The 26,051-nt window shown below is 37.4% G+C and overlaps 1 protein-coding gene across 2 annotated transcripts in view; it reads right to left on the bottom strand.

The window, feature by feature from the left end:
- The window catches only part of LOC105477999 (solute carrier family 25 member 21), a 518,216-nt gene that overhangs the window by 218,347 nt on the left and 273,818 nt on the right, over window positions 1-26,051 (bottom strand). The window lies entirely within an intron of this gene.

Below are 26,051 nucleotides of genomic sequence, written 5' to 3'. Positions count from 1 at the left end.
AAAGGGCCTGAACCTACCTGAAGGCCCCCTTTGCTTCTACAGAAGCTTTAGGAAGTTTTCCCTGCAGATGCGTGCTCTAGGTTGCAAAGTCCTATGTATTGACCAAAACTGTCTTACTTTGGCTACAACTAATAAGATCCAACATGGATGTTTGTGCCAAAGGCTTCCCAAGTCAAGGACCCAATTGGAGTCTCATTGCCTAGAGACAGGAAGAGACAGGCTCAGGTGAGCAGAGGCCACAGGATTGCTGGACACAACAGCAAAGCCTCTAGGTACCGTTTTAGCTTTATTTTTAAGCCCTGTTTCTCAAGGTAGCATGAGTAGAAATCTTCCTTGCCAACTGTAAAGTCTCCACATACTTCTCCTTGCTTGAGAATTCACATTTACCCCCAAAGTAAGAATCAGGTGACCAGAATTTTTGTCCTGGTACCTTCAGGGAATCATCATTTACCCATGATGACATCAGTTCCTTATCTGTAAAGCAAAAGATTAAATGGCCTAGAATAACTTTGAGGTCTAATATTCTATGTTTGTTGCTGTTTTTGAATCTGACTCACATATATCCATATATATATATATATATATATATATATATATATATATATATATGAAATGAGGTCATGAGGGTCTTGCCCCCATGATGGGATTATATATATATACACAAACATAAACATACATATACATATATTATTTATAATTCTAATTTAAGCTTTATTATATTAGTTATGAGATAAAACCCTAATCCTATTTAAAAAGTTTACTCTGGGAACTCAGACTTTAAAAATAGCATCCTTACCACACACTGTAGCAGAAATCCATTAAGTACACTTCTGTGCACCTCATGCACATAAGGAAATAAGATACTCAGAATCAGTTTACCAAAACAAGTATACAAAACTCCTCTCACTGACTTGACATTAGAGTAGAAGCAAAAAACACATACCATATAGCACTAGTTGGTACATTTCTCAAAAAGTTTACCAAAAGAACCCACAATAGCAACAACTTATTAAAGCTTACAGCAAGACTTGGAGAATCAGACCACATTATGTAAATTTATAATATAAATTTATAACATAATTTATATTATATTATAATTATAATATATATAATATATAATATAGTATATATTATAATTACAATTATATAATTATATTATAAATTTATAATATAATATAATTTATAATATAAATTTATTATACAAATCTGTTTATTTGCAAAATTGTTTCAGTTTTCTATGTGCTAATGCACATTTCTGGTAGTAAACAGATAATCGATAAGATGATTATACTTTTGTGATTATTTAAAATTATTTTCAATCCCCTAGTATGCACCAAGACACTCATTTATTCACTTGACGAACTTGCACTGGTTACCCTCTATGTGGCTGGTATTGAGGATACAGTCTAGTGAGGGGAACAAACAGACACATAAGAACAAATAGTAATGCATGGAAGGAGGTGCAATGCTCAGAGTTTATGGAAGCACATCAGAGAGAGGCCCCTGACCTAGCATGGGATGAGGTGAGGGGTGGGAAAGGGATTCAAGGCAAAGAGAGGACAGCATGAGCATGAGGCATAGAGGAAAGATATTGCACACAACAAAGAAGAAAAGAGGCAAGAAGCACTTGAACATTACAGCAGCCTAGGGTTGAAGGCAGGGTATGGCAAGAGATGAGGCTGCAAGTGTGCAGGTGAGGCTCAAGTTCACATTTAGGCACTTCGGCTTTATCCCATACACCACGAGGAGCCCTTGAAGGATTTTCTGTTTTTAATAGCTCTTGGTTGTTTTTTCTTATTACCAGTGTACTCCATGTTTACTGAAGACATTTCGAGGCGTTGTAAGCAGAGGAGTGTTATTGACCTCTGCTAATGTGCTCTCCCAATGATCTACCCATCCCCTCCCTTTAATCCCCTCAGTCCTCCCAATCACAGTATTCACATGCAAGCACAACAGCACTGATGTCCCAGCCCTCTCTCCATTGGTAAACAGTTTACCAGTAAAAGCACTGTCTCTCATCATAGCATAGATGTCTTGGTGTCCCACGTACCTCTAAATCTGAGAGTCAATGGCCATCTACGAAACTACCTGCAAAACTGTGAACTGACCAAAAGGAAAATGGGACCTAAATGGTCAAATATAACATATTTGGTCCAGGATCTCTGTGTGATTATTTATTCACTGTTGTTTTTAATCAAAACAACTAATTTGTAGAATTTAAGTTAGTGATAAAATGCATTACAGGCAGAGAGAACACAAATGTTGGAAATTATATGGAAGTTTTGACTTTCATCAGAGTTCAGAGTTAAATCTGGATTCACTCAGAGTGGGAACGGATGCTTGCTGTCCTCCAAAGACAGCTAAAGACTGTGAGACCCTGATTATTATTTATGAAGATAACCATATAAATAGAATCAGATTAATCATGTTACATAGGCCTAGAAGTGACCTCAAAAAACCGAATGGTACCATGTGTCTATTGACAATTCTATGACCTAGTATGAAGGCACGAACTAAATAATGAGCTAGTGAGCACAAATTTTAATACTTTCTCTATTCTCATAAAATTAAAGTCTAACATAGAAAAGAAGATGACTCTGACATATCAGCTTCCATTTAATAATCCATCCTAATTGCGATTTTAAGACACACTGATCTCAAGACAAATACAACCTAGAAGTGTTGCTTTTACCAACCTGGCATTTATTAAACTCACCAGCCACAGTGGAATTAAATGGTTCAATCTCCCCTACTCATGCATGATATAAAAATTGTATTGCCAACCACCAACCATAGAAATACTTTCTCTGGGGAAAAAAGTTATAACTTCATAGTATTTGAGAAGGAATATGAAAAAAAATACATAAGATCCTAAATATAAATTTAGATCAGTGCTTTTCTTAGACTCTCTAGCTGATTTTAGATTTAAATTTGGTGTTTGATCTTAAAACCAGAAAAAAGTCATTTTAGAGATAAAATGTCTTCAAGTCATGCTTAACTTTAAATGAGCTGGACTATTTGTAACTTCCATTCATTTTGAGAATAAAAAGCAGAATCAAAATGTAACCAAATGACAGTATGAAAATAATTAGAAAAGCATAAAAACGTATATTCTCTCAAATAACACACTACATTTCAGAAAGTTAAAAATGTTCCATATGTTACTTTTATTTCAGGCAACTGCTGATTTATCACAATAACAAGTAAATAAGAATTACTATTAGATTTGTTTAAGCTAGACCAAATACTGATTTTATAAGGCTGAACATTATAAAAATTAGAAAAGTCCCAAAGCAGACTGATACTGTAAATTTAATATATTGTAAATGATTTCATTGTTTCTGCAGATTCATGTCATATTAGTGAGCATGACTATATCTCTAAGATTTGAATGAAACTGGTAATTTGACCCTACCACAGGCACAAAAATCCATGGGTTATCCCCTGAACTTTACCTTGGGATAGCCCCTGAATGCTCTGGCCTTTGAGCTGCCTCAAGTACATGCCTGAGCCTGAGCCAAAATTGAGAAAAGATTAACACCACCCTGTCATAAACCCTTCTCCCAGACTTCATCTTTTCTGAGAAGATCTCCTGCCTGTTCAACTACAAAACTTCACTGATCATTAACACTACCCCCACCTTCCTCTGAAATAACCTGCACTGCACTGTTTTCCAAAAAAAAAGAAAAAGTGCAAACATTGTCACACAATGATTAATCATGATTGGTGAGAGAACAGTTTCTTCTCAGTGTTCAATTCCTAGAACTTTCTCTTTCCTCAGGAATGTTTTTCTTCTATAAGGACACATGTACATATACTTCTGAGAATCCTACTAACCCTCAGATCTCAATTTAAGCAACCATTTTCCCAGAAATCCTGGGGCAAAGATGGTTAATTGTCCTCTTGGTAGGCATCCCCTCTTCTTCCTGGCCACCCAGAATAAATATTGCATTTTCCAGTTTCTTTTGCTGCTCAGCATCACCATGCGACTAAGTTCTGGCCAAAGGGATGTAAGGGAAAGTGGTTTGAGCAACATCTGGGAAGTTTTTTAAAGAGCAGGAGACTGCTCTTCTCTTTCTCCCTTCTTACTGGTGGAATATGGACACAGGCTGCCATGTTAGACAACAAGGTAACTTTGGGCATAGAGGCCACACACAGCACAGCGACAACATAGACATAATGGAGTTCTGGGTTATCTACCTCCAGACACTCATGTTGGAGAAAAATTTCTATTTTCCTTACACTACTGTGATTTGGGTTTTCTACCACATATGCTAATCTAATTCTGATACAGGAGCTCCCTGAACTTGTATCATTGTGTGACACTACCACTGTTTCTTTTCTTATCTAGAAGCTCCATGAAGACAGAAACTCCATCTGCCCTCTCCATGTTTGTATCCCCACCACTTTGCACAATGGCTGGTACTCAGTATGCTCAATAAGCATTTGATGAATAAATAAATTAATGCTGATTAGGGTTTCTGCCGATGCCATTATGTCAGCTAATTCTCAAGACAAATTGAACTGGCAGCTATTTATTCTGGATTTAATTCATTAGTTTGAACCTTATATAAATAAGCAGATAAGGACAGAGAAACATTCATAAAATGACAATAAAGCACAGTAAGTACCTGAATAGAGAAGTATGATATTGTTAATCATATATCCTGCTATGTAAATGTTAGAAAACAACTAATCAATCGGCACCTAATAGATTGACAGATGATTGTTTTGAGAACTGTGTGCATGCAGAGTGACGTGCTAGGTGCTGGAGAACACAGCCTGATGCTGCAACAAGGATGCTGGAAAGGCTGAAGGATTTCAAAGCTCAGCACAGAAGGGACACATTGAGAAAGGCCTCACATGTAAAGGGAAGACATTGAGCAGAAAATAGCAATATGCATAAAAATATGGTTCAGGCCTAGTAATTTAGTGTTGCTGTTGACAGTGTGAAATGTTACTTATGTTCTGCATCAATTCTAGTCTTACATAACTGCTTACCTGTATCCCAAATTGTCTACCTTCTTTGAGGAACTATGTTATAATTCTGATTAAAAACTAATGACAGAAAACACAGACAATCATTTAAAATTTTAAAATTAAAATGTTATATCATCTGTGGCCTACATATTCTTTATATTTGAGATGACTTGCCCTAAGTCACAAGGCTGATTTCTGGCAAGTAAAGACCATTTAAAATGTAAATATGTGTGTGTGTGTGTGTGTATGTGTGTGTGTGTGTACACATGAGGAAGTAGTTCTTAAAATTGTCACCAACTTTGCCTATGACCACTGATAGATATCTCATAACTCAACAATATCCTTTTTCCTATGAGCTAGGAGTAGAAAAACCACATCAAAAGTATAACTTCCCAGAAAACATGAGGTTGTTCTTTTTCATTTCAGAGATTTAAAATGCTTACAACGTAAAGCAGAAGATCTCCACCCCGCCCCTTTTTTCTACCCATTACTTTACAACCTAGGTCACAGAAAAGAGACAATAGTGAGTGTGTAACTACATACATGGACTGATTGACCGTGGAACATACCTCATCCCTGCCAACTCCTAATGGAACCCATAGGTACAGAAATGTAGAATGCTGATGTCATTCCTGTGCTTTCCTTCCCACTCTACCTCAGCCTTTACCCAGGAACAGTGTTGCAATGGGCTTTAGTAACCTTTTCAGCAATAGGAAGAAGGGATGTAGAAGACAAGCTGGGTGACCCAAATTAGTAGCCATAAACAAGGATCAATGTTGAATGATCCTTTAGCACGGTTTATTTTACTATATACAATGTTATTATACACTGTTCTGTTCTGATACATTATTTGAGAACAGAGTATTCTAAATTTACTCTGCTTTATTATTACTAAGTCAATTCACTGCTCCTTTCTCTATAGTTCCATTGCATGCACTAATCGTTTTACAATGTATCACATATATCAAGAATAGCATTTATCTGGCTGGGCATGGTGGCTCACACCTGTAATCCCAGCACTTTGGGAGGCCAAGGTGGGTGGAGCACTTGAGACCAGGACTTTCAGACCAGTTTGGCCAACACGGTGAAACCTCATCTCTACAAAAAATACAAAAATTAGTCAGGTGTGGTGATGTGCATCTGTAGTCCCAGCTACTTGGGAGGTTAAGGTAGGAGAATCACTTGAACCTGGGAGGCAGAGGTTGCAGTTAGTTGAGATCATGTCACTGCACTCTAGCCTGGGTGACAGAGTGAGATCCTATCTCAAAAAAAAAAAAAAAAAAAAAAAAAAAGGAATAACATTTATCATACGATACTCTGTCTCTCCACACTGCTCCCCAATTCCCCAGCCATTGCAGTATTCAACACCAGACACTGTAGTCTATGTGAATGGTATCTCTAGGTTGTGAAAAACCTGTGTAGCCAAAACAAATGATGAAATCTTTGAGAAGAGGGAGCATTTATCTTTATATACCCACTGAATAAATTACAGCAAATACCTGAAACCCACTGAAGAAGTCTCTACCTACACTCACTCTCTTGATGATCTCATCCAAATCCATGGTTTCAATTATGCCAAAAAAAATTCACCAATTTCCATTTCTAGTCCAGACTTCCCTTTCAAAGTCTAGATTTAAATATCCGATTGCCTGTTTGACATCTCTGCTTGGATATCTAGTAGCCTAGATATTCAGTCTAAAACTGGATTCCTGACCCTGCACACCTCTATCCCCTTCGGAAACAACATGCTCAACCTTAGAATCATTCTGGATGCTTCTGTCTCTCTCATAACCCTCTTTAAATCTATCTGGAAATCTCTTTGACTCTACTTCAAAATATATCTAGATTTCTACCATCCCTCACAACCTCTACTTCTCCCGTTCTGGTTCAGGTCATGATTATCATTTATCAGCAGATCAACTGTAGCAGGCCCTTAACACGTATCCTCCATCTACCTTTGATCCCGCCCGTCTGTTCTCACCTCACAGCCTGAGTGATCTTTTTAAATTAGAAGTTATTTCATGTCATTCTTCTGGTCAAAAATCGTTCTCCATTATACTCAGAGGAAAGCTACCTGTAACCCCAGCTTCATTACTCCTCTCACCTGCTGTCTTACTACTCTCCCCTCCAATGGCTCTACTCCAGTCACACTGGTCTCTCTGCTGTTTCCCAATCTTGCCAGGTCTTCAGTAATAGGCCTTTGGTCTAGCTGTTCCCTCTGCCTAGAATGCTCTTCCCCTACATTCCACTTGGTCAACACCCTTCACATGGACCAAGAGTAACCCCAACCACTCTAACACAGACCAGCTCCTCCTTAGCCCAGCACTGATAAATGTCTTCATGCTGCTCTGTTTTTTCATTTCTCTCTAGTGTGTACCAACTTCTAAACTTACTATATCATTTATCTATTAATTGTGTTTATTGTTATCTATATGTCTCTTTTGATAGAAATAAACTTCATGAGAACAGAGACCTTCGTATTATCCATCAATATGCACTAAGTACCCAGAACATGCCTGGCACCTAGCAGTGCTCAATAAATCTTTGTTGAAAAAGAAACTAAATTATATAAAAGAATAAAATTGCTACAATTATGGAATTCCATTTCAGTGGTATGTAGAGGATAAGGTTTTAAAAATTTACTGTACAGACAAGGAACTCTTCCAGTCCAAAGAATCCGTGATGATAATTTTTTAAATTGATCTTATTTATTTTTTAAAAAAATTATTTCAGTTTTAAATGACAAATAATAATTTTATATGTTTATGGGGCACAATGTGATGTTTGATACACGTATACATTGTGGAATGATTGAATCAAGCTAATGAACATATCCATCACTTCATATACTTACGAACCTTTTGTAGTGAGAACATTTAAAATCTAATCTTTATGCAACTTTGAAATATGCAATGCATTATTATTATTATTTATTATTATACTTTAAGTTCTAGGGTACATGTGCATAACGTGCAGGTTTGTTACATATGTATACTTGTGCCATGTTGGTGTGCTGCACCCATCAACTCGTTAGCACCCATCAACTCATCATTTACATCAGGTATAACTCCCAATGCAATCCCTCTCCCCTCCCCACTCCCCATGATAGGCCTCAGTGTATGATGTTCCCCTTCCCAAGTCCAAGTGATCTCATTGTTCAGTTCCCACCTATGAGTGAGAACATGCGGTGTTTGGTTTTCTGTTCTTGTGATAGTTTGCTGAGAATGATGGTTTCCAGCTGCATCCATGTCCCTACAAAGGACACAAACTCATCCTCTTTTATGGCTGCATAGTATTCCATGGTGTATATGTGCCACATTTTCTTAATCCAGTCTGTCACTGATGGACATTTGGGTTGATTCCAAGTCTTTGCTATTGTGAATAGTGCCACAATAAACATACATGTTCGTGTGTCTTTATAGCAGCATGATTTATAATCCTTTGGGTATATACCCAGTAATGGGATGGCTGGGTCATATGGTACTTCTAGTTCTAGATCCTTGAGGAATCACCATACTGTTTTCCATAATGGTTGAACTAGTTTACAATCCCACCAACAGTGTAAAAGTGTTCCTATGTCTCCACATCCTCTCCATCACCTGTTGTTTCCTGACTTTTTAATGATTGCCATTCTAACTGGTGTGACATGGTATCTCATTGTGGTTTTGATTTGCATTTCTCTGATGGCCAGTGATGATGAGCATTTTTTCATGTGTCTGTTGGCTGTATGAATGTCTTCTTTTGAGAAATGTCTGTTCATAACCTTTGCCCACTTTTTGATGGGGTTGTTTTTTTTTTCTGTAAATTTGTTTGAGTTCTTTGTAGGTTCTGGATATTAGCCCTTTGTCAGATGAGTAGATTGCAAAAATTTTCTCCCATTCTGTAGGTTGCCTGTTCACTCTGATGGTAGTTTCTTTTGCTGTGCAGAAGCTCTTTAGTTTAATTAGATCCCATTTGTCAATTTTGGCTTTTGTTGCCATTGCTTTTGGTGTTTTAGACATGAAATCCTTGCCCATGCCTATGTCCTGAATGGTATTACCTAGGTTTTCTTCTAGGGTTTTTATGGTATTAGGTTTAACATTTAATTATCTAATCCATCTTGAATTAATTTTTGTATAAGAAGGAAGGAAAGGATCCAGTTTCAGATTTCTACTTATGGCTAGCCAATTTTCCCAGCACCATTTATTAAATAGGGAATCCTTTCCCCATTTCTTGTTTTTCTCAGGTTTGTCAAAGATCAGATGGCTGTAGATGTGTGGTATTATTTCTGAGGACTCTGTTCTGTTCCATTGGTCTATATCTCTGTTTTGGTATGCTGTTTTGGTTACTGTAGCCTTGTAGTATAGTTTGAAGTCAGGTAGCGTGATGCCTCCAGCTTTGTTCTTTTGACTTAGGATTGTCTTGGCGATGTGGGCTCTTTTTTGGTTCCATATGAACTTTAAAGCAGTTTTTTCCAATTCTGTGAAGAAAGTCATTGGTAGCTTGATGGGGATGGCATTGAATCTATAAATTACCTTGGGCAGTATGGCCATTTTCACGACATTGATTCTTCCTATCCATGAGCATGGAATATTCTTCCATTTGTTTGTGTCCTCTTTTATTTCGTTGAGCAGTGGTTTGTAGTTCTCCTTGAAGAGGTCCTTTACATCCCTTGTAAGTTGGATTCCTAGGTATTTTATTCCCTTTGAAGCAATTGTGAATGGAAGTTCATTCCTGATTTGGCTCTCTGTTTGTCTGTTACTGGTGTATAAGAATGCTTGTGATTTTTGCAAATTAATGTTGTATCCTGAGACTTTGCTGAAGTTGTTTATCAGCTTAAGGAGATTTTGGGCTGAGACAATGGGGTTTTCTAAATATACAATCATGTCACCTGCAAACAGGGACAATTTGACTTCTTCTTTTCCTAACTGAATACCCTTGATTTCTTTCTCTTGCCTGATTGCCCTAGCCAGAACTTCCAACACTATGTTGAATAGGAGTGGTGAGAGAGGGCATCCCTGTCTTGTGCCAATTTTCAAAGGGAATGCTTCCAGTTTTTGCCCATGATATTGGCTGTGGGTTTGTCATAAATAGCTCTTATTATTTTGAGATACATTCCATCAATACCAAATTTATTGAGAGTTTTTAGCATGAAGGGCTGTTGAATTTTGTCAAAGCCCTTTTCTCCATCTATTGAGATAATCAGTGGTTTTTGTCTTTGGTTCTGTTTATATGCTGGATTATGTTTATTGATTTGCATATGTTGAACCAGCCTTGCGTCCCAGGGATGAAGCCCACTTGATCATGGTGGATAAGCTTTTTGATGTGCTGCTGGATCTGGTTTGCCAGTATTTTATTGAGGATTTTTGCATCGATGTTCAACAGGGATATTGGTCTAAAACTATTTTTTTGTTGTGTCTCTGCCAGGCTTTGGTATCAGGATGATGTTGGCCTCATAAAATGAGTTAGGGAGGATTCCCTCTTTTTCTTTTGATTGGAATAGTTTTAGAAGGAATGGTACCAGCTCCTCCTTGTACCTCTGGTAGAATTCAGCTGTGAATCCATCTGGTCCTGGACTTTTTTTGGTTGGTAGGCTATTAATTATTGCCTCAATTTCAGAGCCTGCTATTGGTCTATTCAGGGATTCAGCTTCTTCCTGGTTTAGTCTTGGAAGAGTGTAAGTGTCCAGGAAATTATCCATTTCTTCTAGATTTTCTAGTTTATTTGCGTAGAGGTGTTTATAGTATTCTTTGATGGTAGGTTGTATTTCTGTGGGGTCGGTGGTGATATCCCCTTTATCATTTTTTATTGCATCTATTTGATTCTTCTCTCTTTTCTTCTTCATTAGTCTTGCTAGTGGACTATCAATTTTGTTGATCTTTTCAAAAAACCAACTCCTAGATTCATTGATTTTTGTGTCTCTATCTCCTTCAGTTCTTCTCTGATCTTAGTTATTTCTTGCCTTCCGCTAGCTTTTGAATGTGTTTGCTCTTGCCTCTCTAGTTCTTTTAATTGTGATGTTAGAGTGTCAATTTTAGATCTTTCCAGCTTTCTCTTGTGGGCATTTAGTGCTATAAATTTCCCTCTACACACTGCTTTAAATGTGTCCCAGAGATTCTGGTATGTTGTATCTTTGTTCTCATTGGTTTCAAAGAACATCTTTATTTCTGCCTTCATTTCGTTATGTACCCAGTAGTCATTCAGGAGCAGGTTATTCAGTTTCCATGTAGTTGAGCGGTTTTGATTGAGTTTCTTAGTCCTGAGTTCTAGTTTGATTGCACTGTGGTCTGAGAGACAGTTTGTTATAATTTCTGTTCTTGTACATTTGCTGAGGAGTGCTTTACTTCCAATTATGTGGTCAATTTTGGAATAAGTGTGATGTGGTGCTGAGAAGAATGTATATTCTGTTGATTTGGGGTGGAGAGTTCTGTAGATGTCTATTAGGTCTGCTTGCTGCAGAGATGAGTTCAATTTCTGGATATCTTTGTTAACTTTCTGTCTCCTTGATCTGTCTAATGTTGACAGTGGGGTGTTAAAGTCTCCCATTATTATTGTATGGGAGTCTAAGTCTCTTTGTAAGTCTCTAAGGACTTGCTTTATGAATCTGGGTGCTCCTGTATTAGGTGCATATATATTTAGGATAGTTAGCTCTTCCTGTTGAATTGATCCCTTTACCATTATGTAATGGCCTTCTTTGTCTCTTTTGATGGTTTAAAGTCTGTTTTATCAGAGACTAGTATTGCAACCCCTGCTTTTTTTTGTTCTCCATTTGCTTGGTAGATCTTCCTCCATCCCTTTATTTTGAGCCTATGTATGTCTCTGCATGTGAGATGGGTCTCCTGAATACAGCAGACTGATGGGTCTTGACTCTTTATCCAGTTTGCCAGTCTGTGTCTTTTAATTGGAGCATTTAGTCCATTTACATTTAAGGTTAATATTGTTATGTGTGAACTTGATCCTGCCATTATGATATTAACGGGTTATTTTGCTCGTTAGTTGATGCAGTTTCTTCCTAGCATCGATGGTCTTTACATTTTGGCATATTTTTGCAATGGCTGGTACCGGTTGTTCCTTTCCAGGTTTAGTGCTTCCTTCAGGGTCTCTTGTAAGGCAGGCCTGGTGGTGACAAAATCTCTAAGCATTTGCTTATGTGTAAAGGATTTTATTTCTCCTTCACTTATGAAACTTAGTTTGGCTGGATATGAAATTCTGGGTTGAAAATTCTTTTCTTTAAGAACGTTGAATACTGGCCCCCACTCTCTTCTGGCTTGTAGAGTTTCTGCCGAGAGATCTGCTATTAGTCTGATGGGCTTCCCCTTGTGGGTAACCCGACCTTTCTCTCTGGCTGCCCTTAAGATTTTTTCCTTCATTTCAACTTTGGTGAATCTGGCAATTATGTGTCTTGGAGTTGCTCTTCTCAAGGAATATCTTTGTGGCGTTCTCTGTATTTCCTGAATTTGAATGTTGGCCTGCCCTACTAGGTTGGGGAAGTTCTTCTGGATGATATCCTGAAGAGTGTTTTCCAACTTGGTTCCATTTTCCCTCTCACTTTCAGGCACCCCAATGAGACGTAGATTTGGCCTTTTTACATAATGCCATACTTCTTGCAGGCTTTGTTCTTTTCTTTTTCTTCTTTTTTCTTTAGATTTCTCTTCTCACTTCATTTCATTCATTTGATCCTCAATCGCTGATACTCTTTCTTCCAGTTTATCGAGTCGGTTACTGAAGCTTGTGCATTTGTCACATATTTCTCGTGTCATGGTTTTCATCTCTGTCAGTTCGTTTATGGCCTTCTCTGCATTAATAATTCTAGTTATCAATTCTTTCACTCTTTTTTCAAGATTTTTAGTTTCTTTGCGGTGGGTACGTAATTCCTCCTTTAGCTCTGAGAAGTTTGATGGACTGAAGCCACCTTCTCTCATCTCGTCAAAGTCATTCTCCATCCAGCTTTGATCCGTTGCTGGCGATGAGCTGCGTTCCTTTGCAGGGGGAGATGCGCTCTTATTTTTTGAATTTCCAGCTTTTCTGCCCTGCTTTTTCCCCATCTTTGTGGTTTTATCTGCCTCTGGTCTTTGATGATGGTGACGTACTGACGAGGTTTTGGTGTGGGTATCCTTCGTGTTTGTTAGTTTTCCTTCTAACAGTCAGGACCCTCAGCTGTAAGTCTGTTGGAGATTGCTTGGGGTCCACTCCAGACCCTGTTTGCCTGGGTATCAGCAGCAGAGGCTGCAGAAGATAGAATATTGCTGAACAGCAAGTGTACCTGTCTGATTCTTGCTTTGGAAGCTTCCTCTCAGGGGTGTACTCCACCGTGTGAGGTGTGGGGTGTTGGTCTGCCCCTAGTGGGGGATGTCTCCCAGTTAGGCTACTCAGGGGTCAGGGACCCACTTGAGCAGGCAGTCTGTCCGTTCTCAGATCTCAACCTCCGTGTTGGGAGATCCACTGCTCTCTTCAAACCTGTCAGACAGAGTCGTTTGTGTCTGCAGAGGTTTCTACTGCTTTGTTGTTGTTGTTGTTGTTTAGCTGTGCCCTGTCCCCAGAAGTGGAGTCTACAGAGACAGGCAGGCCTCCTTGAGCTGCTGTGAGCTCCACCCAGTTCGAGCTTCCCAGTGGCTTTGTTTACCTACGTAAGCCTCAGCAATGGCGGTCGCCCCTCCCCCAGCCTCGCTGCTGCCCTGCCGTTAGATCTCAGACTGCTGTGCTAGCAATGAGGGAGGCTCCGTGGGCATGGGACCCTCCCAACCAGGTGTGGGATATAATCTCCTGGTGTGCCCATTTGCTAAGACCCTTGGTAAAACACAGTATTGGGGTGGGAGTATTCCGATTTTCCAGGTGTTGTGTGTCTCAGTTCCCCTGGCTAGGAAAAGGGATTCCCTTCCCCTTTGCGCTTCCCAGTTGAGGCAATGCCTCACCCTGCTTCTGCTCGGGCTGCAGCAGCTGACCAGCACCGATTGTCCGGCACTCCCTAGTGAGATGAACCCAGTAGCTCAGTTGATAATGCAGAAATCACCTGTCTTCTGTGTTGCTCACACTGGGAGCTGGGGACTGGAGCTGTTCCTATTCGGCCATCTTGCTCTGCCCCCCCGCCCCCCTGCAATGCATTATTATTAATTATAGTCACCATTCTGTGCAATAGGTCATGAAAACTTATTTCTACTGCCTTGCTGGAACTTTGTACCCTTTGATCAACATCTCCCCTTTCCTCATTCACTCTTCTCTCCCAGCCTCTGGCAACCACCATTCTAGTCTCTATTCTATGGGTTTGACTTTTTAAGATACCGCATGTAAGTGAGATCAGGTAGTATTTGTCTATTTGTGTCTGGCTTATTTCACTTAGTATGATGTCCTCTGGGTTCATCCATGGTATCACAAATGACAGGATTTCCTTCTTTTGCAGGGCTGAAGAGTATTCCATTGTATACATTTTCTTATCATTCATTCATTGATGGACATTTAGGTTGGTTTCGTATCTTGACTACTGTGAATAATGCTATGATTAACATAGAAGTGCATTTATCTCTTCAATATACTTATTTCATTTCCTTTGGATATACACCCATAAGTGGGATTGCTGGATCATATATGGTAATTTTATTTTTAGTTTTTTGAGGTACCCCATTACTGTGTTCCATAATGGCTATACTAATATGCATTCCCACCTACAGTGTATGAGGGTTCTCTTTTCTCCACAATCTTGCCAACACTTTTTATCTTTCATCTTTTTAATAACAGTGATTCTCACAGGTGTAAGATGATATCTCACTGTGGTTTTGATTTGCATTTCTCTGATGATTACTGATGATGAGCATTTTTCTATGTGTCTGGTGGCTGCCTGTATGTCTTTTTTTTGAGAACTATCTCTTCAAGTCCTTTGCTCATTTTTAATAGGGTATCTGTTTTCTTCCTATTATTTGAGTTCCTTATATATTTTGGATATTAGTACATTGTCAGATGTGGTTTGCAAATGTTTTCTCTGAACCCATGGATTGTCTATTCACTCTCTTAATAATGTCCTTTGCTGTGCAGGAGGAGCCTTTTAGTTTGATGCAATTCCATTCGTCTATTTTTGCTTTTGCTGCCTGAGCTTTTGGGGACATACCCAAGAAATCTCTGCCCAGACAAATGTCATGTCTATGTTTTCTTCTAGTAATTTTACAGTTTCAGGTCTTACGTTTAAATCTTTAATCCACTTTGAGTTGATTTTTGTACAAGATGTGAGATAAGGATCAAATTTTATTGTTCTGTACGTGGATATCCAGTTTTCCCAATACCATTTATTGAAGAGACTGTGCGTTTTCCATTGTATGTTCCTGGCACCTTTGTGGAAAATCAATTGACCATAAATGCATGGGTTTATTTCCAGGTTCTCTATTCTGTTCCATTGATCAATGTGTCTGTTTTTATGCCAATATCATGCTGTTTTGATTACTCTAACTTTGTAATAGATTTGGAAGTCAGGTAATGCGATGCCTTCAGTGTTATGTTTGCTCAAGATTTGCTTTGGATATTCAGGGGCTTCTGTGGTTCCATACAAAGTTTAGAATTGTTTTTTCTATTTCTGTAGAAATTAAACTGGAATTTTGATAGAGAGTGCATTGAATCTGCATATCATTTTGAGTAGTAGGGACATTTTAACAATATTAATTCTTCCAACCTATGAACACAGGATATCTTTCCATTTACTTGTATTGTCTTTATGATACTGTTTAAAAGAGGAAGTAAGTCTATTGATACGTTTTGAGTCTGTATGTATCCTCTAAGTAAAATAGAGGAATTATATGTCCAAAATAATTTTGGTAAGTAGTATTTTATGAAGCACAAAACATCTCAACATCTCAGTAAACTGCAAAGCAGTGCAGACCAACAATTGGAGCATTCAGGATTCTCCGAGATGCCAGTTACAAGTAAAACCTGTTTTCTTTCTATCAGGCCCAAATCTTGCATTGTACTACTGCCACTTCCTTGATACTTTCGAATTAAATCCAAGACCTCTCTTATGTTCTCTGAAGCTCACACTGTTTTAACCATCTACTTAACTGATTTTGTGTAATATGTTTAAGTCTTTAAAATATAAAAGAATACTTTCATATTTTTATATATTTTTATATATTTTATATGAAAGAATATTTTTTATTTTTATATATTTATATATTTTATATAAAAGAATACTTTTATATTTTAAAGAGAACCATAGAGGAATGAATGGTTTCAAACTGTGCAAATTTCAAATGCAAAAACAGAACAACTACAGACAGAACTTATATATTTTCATCTGCTCTACTAGTCAAGCAAATCATTACAACATCCTATTTGATAGCCTGCCCAGAAAATGTGGTAGCCCTACTCAATTATAAGCAATGTGAGACTCATAAAGGGAAATCAAATATATTATGCTCTCCCCTAATAATAGTTAAGGTGCACTACCTTTGTGGCACAGTAAATTAATATTATACCCACTGAATTGGCCAAACAAGCAATGTGATTTCGCAGGTTTGAAAGATGTTGTTAAAAGTTATGTGCTTGAGCAAGCCACAGCCTCTCTTGAAAAACTTAAAGCAAATACTTTCACATAAGTTTACAATGTGCATATATTTTTTAAACATAACTAACACTAAGCAATAGCTGTTAGCATGTGTCTACAGGGAATGCAGTTTTCCTCATTGTATACTCCCTATTCTCATAGAGTTTACTTTTAACTCACTGAAGAATTTAGGGAAATATATTTCAGAGGTATAAACCACATGCACACATTATGGTCTAGAAATCATGGTAAATGGAGCATGTCTAAAGGAGGAAGAAAAGTTGAGGCAGAGTTTTAAAATAAGTTAGTTTTTTTTTAACTCACACTTTGAATGCAAAGGATAGGCTGAAAATTATTAAACTAATGAAAATCTCACTTGTAAACAAAGTTTTTATGTAAGTCAATTTCAGCTCAGTATAGTGTCTTTAAAAATTATTGTTTGGTATCTTACCTCTATAGAAGTTATTCTTTTTTCGTCTTTGTTATTTAACTCTATTTTAGACCCCAAGCAAGCTCCACATACACTTGGGTAAGTGAACCAATTTTCAGACATGTTGGTCTTTTATGGAATCTAACTGCTATATGTGAGTTTTTACCACAATCAGCAATGCAAGGAGAAACACACCAGGGGAAAATAAGGTGTGGATTAGTTGGCAGATGGAAAATTCTTTTGAGCATATAAAATGTCTTTAAAGAGAAGGAAATATGAAGAAAAGAGAGAGAAATAGAGGGCCACTTGTTTTATAGATCTATATATGTTCTATAATGTATATATATTCATATATATGTTACATATAAATATGTATGAATACGTGAGATATGTAATGCATGCACTTGTGTGTCTACATATATATATTTCATTCAGAAATAGTTTGTATTGTATTTTGCTTATCTAAAGTGAAAAAAAGGCCAGGCAAGGTGGTTCACACCTGTAATCCCAGCACTTGGGAGGCCGAGATGGGCAGATCACTTGAGCTCAGGAGTTTGAGACAACCCTGGCCAACAGGGTGAAATCCTGTCGCTGCTAAAAATACAAAACTTAGCTGGGTGTGATGGTGCACATCTGTAATCCCAGCTACTTGAGTGGCTGAAGCAGGAGAATTGCTTGAACCCAGGAGGTGGATGTTGCAGTGAGCAGAGATCATGCCACTGCACTCCAGCCTGGGCAACAAAGCAAGACTTCATCTCAAAAAAATAAAAAGGAAAAAAATTTTTCATGCTGACCAGCATTTCAACATTGGAAGGTCATTAAAATCCAGAAAGGCAGCCGAAGGAGGGGTTTAAGCTGTATGGCTTGGGGAATAGGGCAGTTTATACAGTACCAGGACCTCTATTTCAACTCCACAGAAGACTTGCCCATTTCTGGGGACTCTGCTTGCTTTCCACCTCTCTATCAACCAGAAAGATAAATATATTTTTCTTTTCTCAGGATTTCTTCTTTGTTTCTCACAGCTTCTATAGAATTAGTTTTCCTTTCTTCTTTGATTTAATTGCCTAAAAAGAAGCCCTTGATTTGACACAAGAGTCAGGAACAGATTGTGTTCCACCCTGCCCACCCCTCCAGAGATGTGCTGAAGCTGACTCTCACAGGCCAGGGTGTACGCCACACTCTCTCACTTTGCATTCAGTGGCATCATGTTAGTAGCTCAAAATTGGCTATGGTGGGAGTATTTACTCTAAGGAAGCTGGCAAATGCTACAAATCACAGTTTTTGTTTGTTTTCAAGGGAGGCAACTGTTAAACACCAGCATGCTACTGCCCAAATCTGACCATAAATTCTGTTGTTTAGCCTACTAGGTTCAAATAGCTTTACAATTATAGTATATGGAGGGTCGTTTTTTTAAAATCTCCAGTAGTTCTTTAACTTTGCTAACTGCAAATTTCCAAAGGTGCCATAAAGTTAATCTTTAGCTTATATTCGCTGTTCATCACAATTTAATAATAAAAATTATGATCCTACATCAGAATTTTAAAAAAATTCCTTAGAAAGTGATATTCAAGAAAACCAACTGACCTGCCAACCCACCCACCATGCCTGTGATTTGCCACTCTATTGTGCAGATGTTTCTATTATGTTGACCACATAGAGATTAAGCAATGAGAGTAAACTATACAGATTATAACTATATATGTTCTGTAATGTCTATATATTCATATATATATTATATATAAAAATATGTATGAATATGTGAGATACGTAATGTGTCCACATGTGTGCACAGGAAAATAGCTTCCTCCCTCTGTGCTCTTCCTAGGGCGTATCTTACAAGAAGAAAGAGGAAGTGTTGCTGCAAAGTCTGTTCAACCTTTAGTCATTCATTAGATGTACAGAAACAGGTAGAAGACATCAAGCAAATACACATCATCTTACTAAATCAAGAATTCAGATTTGTAGGTCACAAGTAGCCAGGTCTTTTCTTCCCATTACTCACTGACACCTGTTACCACTAAAGAAAAAGAAAATGAAATTGTAATGCTTTTTCCCCACTCTAACTAGCATTACTTCTTGCAATCATATTCATCTTGATGGAGTAAATGACTTTGACCATTGGCTTTCTTTAATATGTAGCCATGATTGTCTGCATTTAATTAATCACACTGCTACAATACTTGTCTTTAGGTGTCAGCTTTTAATTTTATATTTGCTGATGACTTGGAACCATAGCTACATAAATTCTTTTTGAACTGTTATTCTACACTGGCCTCTTTGCCATGCTGCCATGAATTCCAACTTACTGAGCCAAGTATTCCAGGTAAATTTCATACACACATTCTTTATCATGGTCTGGCTTGTGGGGGAAAAGAGGGAGAAGGTTGATTCCATTTCACAGATTCCTTTTATAGGCAGCCATATAGTTTCATCACACAAGATTTCTACTAGGTGTGGATTAATTAGGCTAATCTTTATTTCCACATGAAAAACTTACCAAAACGAAACTGACTGCACTTCATGTAAAAGAAATGCCAGCTGAAGAACAATATTTGGATAACAAAGTATAAGAAATTACAGAAATACAAAGGCAGATGCATTTCATAACATATATATTTCATTGTAATAACATTAAATACATTAGTACCGATGGGAAACATTATCTTAATTAATTAGTTAATTTGACTGATGTTAGAGACAGGGTCTTATTCTGTTGAGCAGGCTGGGGTGCAGTGGTGCAATCATAGCTCACTGCAGCCTCAAACTCCTGGGCTTAGGCAATCCTCCCACCTCAACCTCCTACATAGCTAGGATTATAGGCATGTACCACCATGCCCAGCAATTTTTTAATTTTATTTTTTTGTAGAGACAGGGTCTCCATATGTTGCCCAGGCTGGTCTCAAACTCCTCCTCAAGCAATCCTTCCACCTCAGCCTCCCAAAGTGCTGGAATTACAGGTGTGAGCCACAACACTCAGCCTTAAATAAAAATTAGTGTTTGATTTCAGTTAATATTCTTAAAATACTAGCTCACTAAACAATATTTGCCTCTATGGCCTTCATCCCAACAAGCACCTTGGGATGCTTCTTTGCAACATTAAATTCTTTTTCAACATTAAATATGCTTTATCTCTGTTTTCTACGTGTTGGACAAGCTCTTGTCCAGGACAGTTTTCTTTCAACACATATTTTTTGAGTGCCTACTATGTACATAGTTCTTCCAGCATAGTTCTGGATGCTAGTTTTCTTCTTGCTTATAATTTCACAGGGCAATAGGAAGCAAGGTTGTCAACCTAGAGTGAGGATAAGGAAGGGGATTTGGGGAGAGCAGGCAGAGGTATTAAATAGTTTTCTGCAGGAGAAAGGAAGGGATTGGCCAGGAAAACATCATAAAATTACTGGGTAGCACTGAGAGTCCATTTGAGGCCAATGGTCATGCATGTAAAGTGTCATTTTTGTCTACCGACATTCAGCTGTGTGGGTTCAGGAAGAGTGACATTTAACCAGGTTGAGCTTTTGCCAAATGAATATGAAGAAATGACAGAGGGCAAAGGAACGAGTGCATGGCAGCGAGTAATTATAATGATTGGCCAAGGAACTTAGGCTCTCAAGGATAGAATTGAGGATATGATGGGGATGAGAACATAGTGTTAAGAGTAGAGGCTTATTGGTCCTGCTGGAATCAGGATACTGGAGGGAGAGAGGCAGAAAGTAAGAGATGAAGTTAACACTAAGATAACTAAGTCCCACTTGTATTCATCTACAATAACTACTAACATTTGGATTTTTTCACTGTATCCTCAATGTCCAGCATAAGGTACACCACAACATCCATGAAGTAAATGAAAATGTCAAATAAATAAAAATTTGAATCTATAATTGAGTAATATTAAGTACATGAAGAGCAAGTACGTGGAGGAGTAACACATTCACCATTCCCTGAACTAGATTCAGATGTTCTCTTCGTTTTGATTGGATCTCCAAGGTTCACTTGAGTTTATGATTTAACAACTATTTAACTAATACCCTATAATGACCACAATATGTACACCTTAAGAAGTCAATATACCTAATAGTCAATGTATGTCATAAAGAAATGCAAAAAATTTGAAACACTGAATAAAACAAGTATACAAATATAGGCTTCCAAAGATGGATTATTTTTCTAAGAACCAAAATAAAACTGCCTTGAAAGACATGTAATCGACAGTATTAAGTTCTTAAAAGTAAATGGATACATTTCATACTCATATTCCAAGACAAGGTTAAATAGCAATTAATGAAAAACCTATTTTAAAGGACTTAATCATCTTTTCTAGGAAAGGCGGCCCTAACTTTCTGTCAATCAATATAAAACGTATCAGCACTAAAAGAATCCCTTGATGGATGAAAATTATAACTCTGACAATCTCCCTAGGAATCCTGTAGGGTGACTACAAAGTCTGAAAACATAGATGAATAAACATAACGTCACCAAGGGCATTGTCAATCCTTAAAAAAGTAAATTAACATTTATCTATTTTCCAGACTTCACAATCTGTTGATGACTTCAGAGGACAGGCATGAATTCTGTATTCACTCAGTGACTAGATTTAGCTACCAGGTAATTTTTGAATAAATAGAGCAAAATGTGAAGAGCAACATTTCTATTATAACTCTGATTTCTTCATGTGCTGCTCTGATGTTACGAGAATCAATTTCTTCATTTATTCTCTTATACACTAAAGTATATATAGGCAACATGCAACACAATGGCAGAAACTAAAAGGAGTATCTATACTCCTGGGAACAATACTGTAGCACCACCAAAATCTATTCCCTCTATTTTCTCATGTTTCATGATGTCACAGCAAGGTGGTGCTTCCCAGCATCTCTTGAGTGTAGCCACGTAACTAACTTTTCACCTATGGATAGGAAAGGCAGAGCGCCTAAGACTATGAATATGTCTCTTCAATACCCAATTTCCCCTTCCCACTAACTGGAACTTCAACGAGGCCGTGATTCAAGTTATACCTTACAAAAGACAAAGAAATAGTCTAGGGGATGGTGGAGCAACTAGTGGCAGGAACCTGTGTCCCATAGTGACCATGAAGAATAGAGATTCTGTGCTGACCTGAAAATTACAATCAGGGCTGCTACATGAAAGAGAAATAAGCTTGTTGTTCCTTAAGCCATTATATTGTTAGGTCTCTGATGTAGTAGTTAAGCTTTACCCTGATAAAATAGTGCCATCATAGAGTTGCTAACCACATTATGTGTCCCAATATAGTTTGTCAGACAAAAGACAACAAGTGTTGGTAAGGATGTGGAGAAAAGGAAACCCTCACACACTCACTGGGAATGTAAATTAGTACAGTCATTATGAAAAATAGTATGGAGGTTCCTCACAAAATCAAATAAAGAACTATCATCTGATTCAGCAATCCTAATACTGAGTACATAGATCCAAAAAACATAAAATCAGTATGTTGAAGAGATATCTGCATTCCAATGTTTATTGCAGTTCATTCTGACAGAGATATATCTAATGCTCCGATAATGCCAAAATGTGCCCATCAGTAGATGAATGGATACAGAAAATGTGATATATATAAATAATGAAATGCTATTAAGCCATAAAAAGAAGGAAATCCTATGATTTGCAACACGGATGGTCCTAGAAGACATAGTTAAATAAGGCCAGGCATAGAAAGATCAACACCACATAATCTCACTTACATGAGAAATCTAAAACAGTTGATCTCATGGAAGTGGAGAGTACAATGGTGGCTACCAGAGCTGCCAGTGGGTGTGGGGTGGTGCGGTGGCCGGGGAGATGTTGGTTAAAGGATACACCATCTCCCCAGCCTGTCCTTGGATAGGATGAATACATTTTGAAAGGTTTGTTGTACAACATGATGACTATAATTAACAAAGTAATGTATTCTTGAAAATGCTAAGAAAGCAGATGTAAAGTGATTTTAACACAAAAATGATAACTATGTGAAGTAATGTATGTGTCAATGGCTTGATTTAGTCAGTCCACAAAGTATCTAATATAAATTAGCACATTTGTACTAATTTACAAAACATCATGTTGTACACAATAAACACAGACAATTTTATCTGTCAATTAAAAAATAAATTTAAGGTTGGGTATGGTGGTTCATGCCTGTAATCCCAGCACTACGGGAGGCCAAGGCAGGAGAATTGCTTCAGACCAGGCACACAAGACCACCCTGGCAAACATAGCAAGACCCTGTCTCTATTTGAAAAAAAAAAAAAAAAAAACTAAAACTGAAATAAAATAAAATTAAAATGAAAAGAAAAAAATGTTTTTAAAGCAGAGTTCAACATCAAAACACAACATTCTGGAAACAGGATCCCAAAGCACATCATAATGTCTAATAAAGGAAGACAAATTATAAATAACCAAATCTGCATACAAAATAGGGTTTCAACCTACTCTTGAATGCAAATTGACAAAGCGGCACTGTCTCTGAACTAAATTCAACTTACACCAAGGAAGAAATGGGATTGGCCCTTCTTGCCTACAGGGAGAAGGGAAGCATCATGAAGTGTGCAGAGACCAGGGCCAGCAGGCTTCACTGGGTTCATTCAAGCTGCATCTGAGGTTTCTCTTGCCTTGCAATGCGTTTGGGAGCATCAGTAACTGAAAACTGAGTCCAAGTATGTGAGATTTAAACTCACTGTGGAAGATACAGTTCAAGTTAGACCATCACACAGTTATTAAAATGAGCAGAATCTAAAATGCCATTGTCTACAAAAACTGAAACAATACTGTTTCTTCCACTGCGGGGTTTAATTTATTCAGCATTTATTTCACACAACTTGAAAGATACTCTTAAAAGGGGATAATTGTGTTTTAAAATGGTGTTTTCTGGGGTGAACACATATTTTATGTTTTCTGTTTTACCTTACTGGTGAAAAGCTGAGGAATTTGTATGAGAGAAACAATGCTTTCTTATTCATCCAGGTAGTCAATTCCAACAAAAATAATTTGTCAGGACTCTTTTGGTTGTTTGAGAGAAAATTCAACACCAACTGGCCTAAACACAAAAGAGGAATTTGTTGGTTCATAAATGAAATGACGGAAATGGCAGGGATGCTTGGCTCCAAGACTCTTTTTCATATGCCCTCATCTGCTTGTCCCTGCTTGCTTTATTCACTCCTGCTTCAGAGAAACACGCTGCCTCTGAAAGCCTCCACCTCCTGTCCTGTCATCTTTATGATGCAAGGGGCAAGCTTGCTCCAGAAGATAAATCCCTACAAGGGCTTCAATTGGCCTCACTTAAGTCACATGTGAATCCCTGGCCAATTGCTGTGGCCAGGAGGATAGGGACATCTGATTGGTAGAGTTTTGGGCACATGTGTACTCCTATATGGAGGACTATTGAGGTCAGAGCTTTAAATCTCTGTGCAACGTCTCTTTCTTTGTAATTTAAAAAATGATAAGACTGGGTTTGGAATATTCAAACGACACGTTTGCTGCTTCCTACCCTATCTAACTTTTAATCTTAATTAACTGACTCCTTTCCACACTACTAATAACCCAATGACAATGGTACTGGGATTAATTAATTGCACTTCATCTCAAAAAACACTTTTCCTATTAGGAATTCTAATTTATAGTTTGGTTATTCTATGTTCCTGTGAGATTAGCAAACTTGGAAAGGAAATGAAATGGTTTGAGTTTTAAATACACATTTAGTTCATAAGATGTTAGGTTAACTTGTGGGTAAGGCCCTGGCTCACCTAAACTTGTCATTTGTAAAGTATTTATCGTGTCAGGAAAGGTGTGCATAAATAGGGAAGACATAATCTCTGCTTGAAAGGTTTACATAATAACTCTGGAAGCCATTGCAATAGGGCATTATGATTATTAAAACTGTGAACTGCTTCCTGGAGGGGCAAATAGAGGTAACTTTGGCTGCATGTCACAATCCACAATTCAATTTGGCATAGCATCTTGCATGAAAGTGTATCCCAAACCACTTTACAGAAGTGAAATTTCCATTCTCAAGCCAATATATGCTATACATTACAGAACAGCTGTGTGCAAACATTGCCTCATGGAAAAAAAAAATCTAAGACATTAGGTCATGAGATGAAAACCCAAAGGAGAACTTAGGAATAAGGACCAGTAGAGCTGGAAGAAGGGAGAAGAGGAGAGACCGATAAGAAAGGAAACACATTAATTTGCAAGATTTAGGAATGGATCTTTGATGAGTTGAAGATATATCAGACACTTTTTCCTTAGAAAATGTTGTGAGACAATCTTTTTATATAATCCAAAGGAGTAGAAGAGGTTAAATAATGAGATAAAGACAGATAAACCTTCCAAATAGTGGCAAAATTAGATGGATTAGTAATCTCATAGTCACATGGAATAAAGGCGGTAATATTCTGTATTTTGAGTTAATCTGAACTGTGGTAAACTATTATCTATAAAGATTAAAGGGTAAGATGTACTCTTAAAGCTAACTTCATAAGCATAAACTCTATACATGAACTGCATTTAAAAATAAATAGAATTTTATAAAATATATTTAATACTAACACAAATCAATTAGAATATACACTTTTAGAATCATGCTTGGTTTCAAGAAACCATAAAAATATTATTTTTTAATTTTGTTTGTAGTTGTAAAAGTACCAGTTAGTGGAAAATTGTACCTAACAAATAACAGAGCATTTGCAGTACTTAAACTGAATTCATAATATAGAATTCTGCTTTAAAACCTAATCAATTTAAGTGAAAATTACTCCTAAGAATATAGAAAGGCAAAATAAAGGCTATTTAGATTTTCTATAGTTTAAATAACAGTAAACTATTTTTTAAAACTTCCTGTTCTTCATTTTGAATGTTCACTTAAAGCTTAAGTTTCTGCATCAAATGTCATCTCCATAGCCAATCAATCTTCTATGCACTGTGTATGACAAACATTCAAGTCCTATGAACTCCAAGGTCATTCATTTAACAAGAGGTTTACATGACTCATTAAAAGTTATGCATTCTTTTAAGGGGATATACTTTTGAGTATTGGAGTTTTCCACATAAAAATATGATTAACTCTGTACCTTGTGTAAGTTACTTATGTTTGGCATCTACCCATTTAAATTTGGCAGATATCTCATTATA

This window comes from Macaca nemestrina, chromosome 7, assembly GCF_043159975.1.
Source record: "Macaca nemestrina isolate mMacNem1 chromosome 7, mMacNem.hap1, whole genome shotgun sequence".
Lineage (NCBI taxonomy): Eukaryota > Metazoa > Chordata > Mammalia > Primates > Cercopithecidae > Macaca > Macaca nemestrina.
The sequence above is the reverse complement of the archived record's forward strand: the minus strand, read 5'-3'. Positions and strand labels throughout refer to the sequence as shown.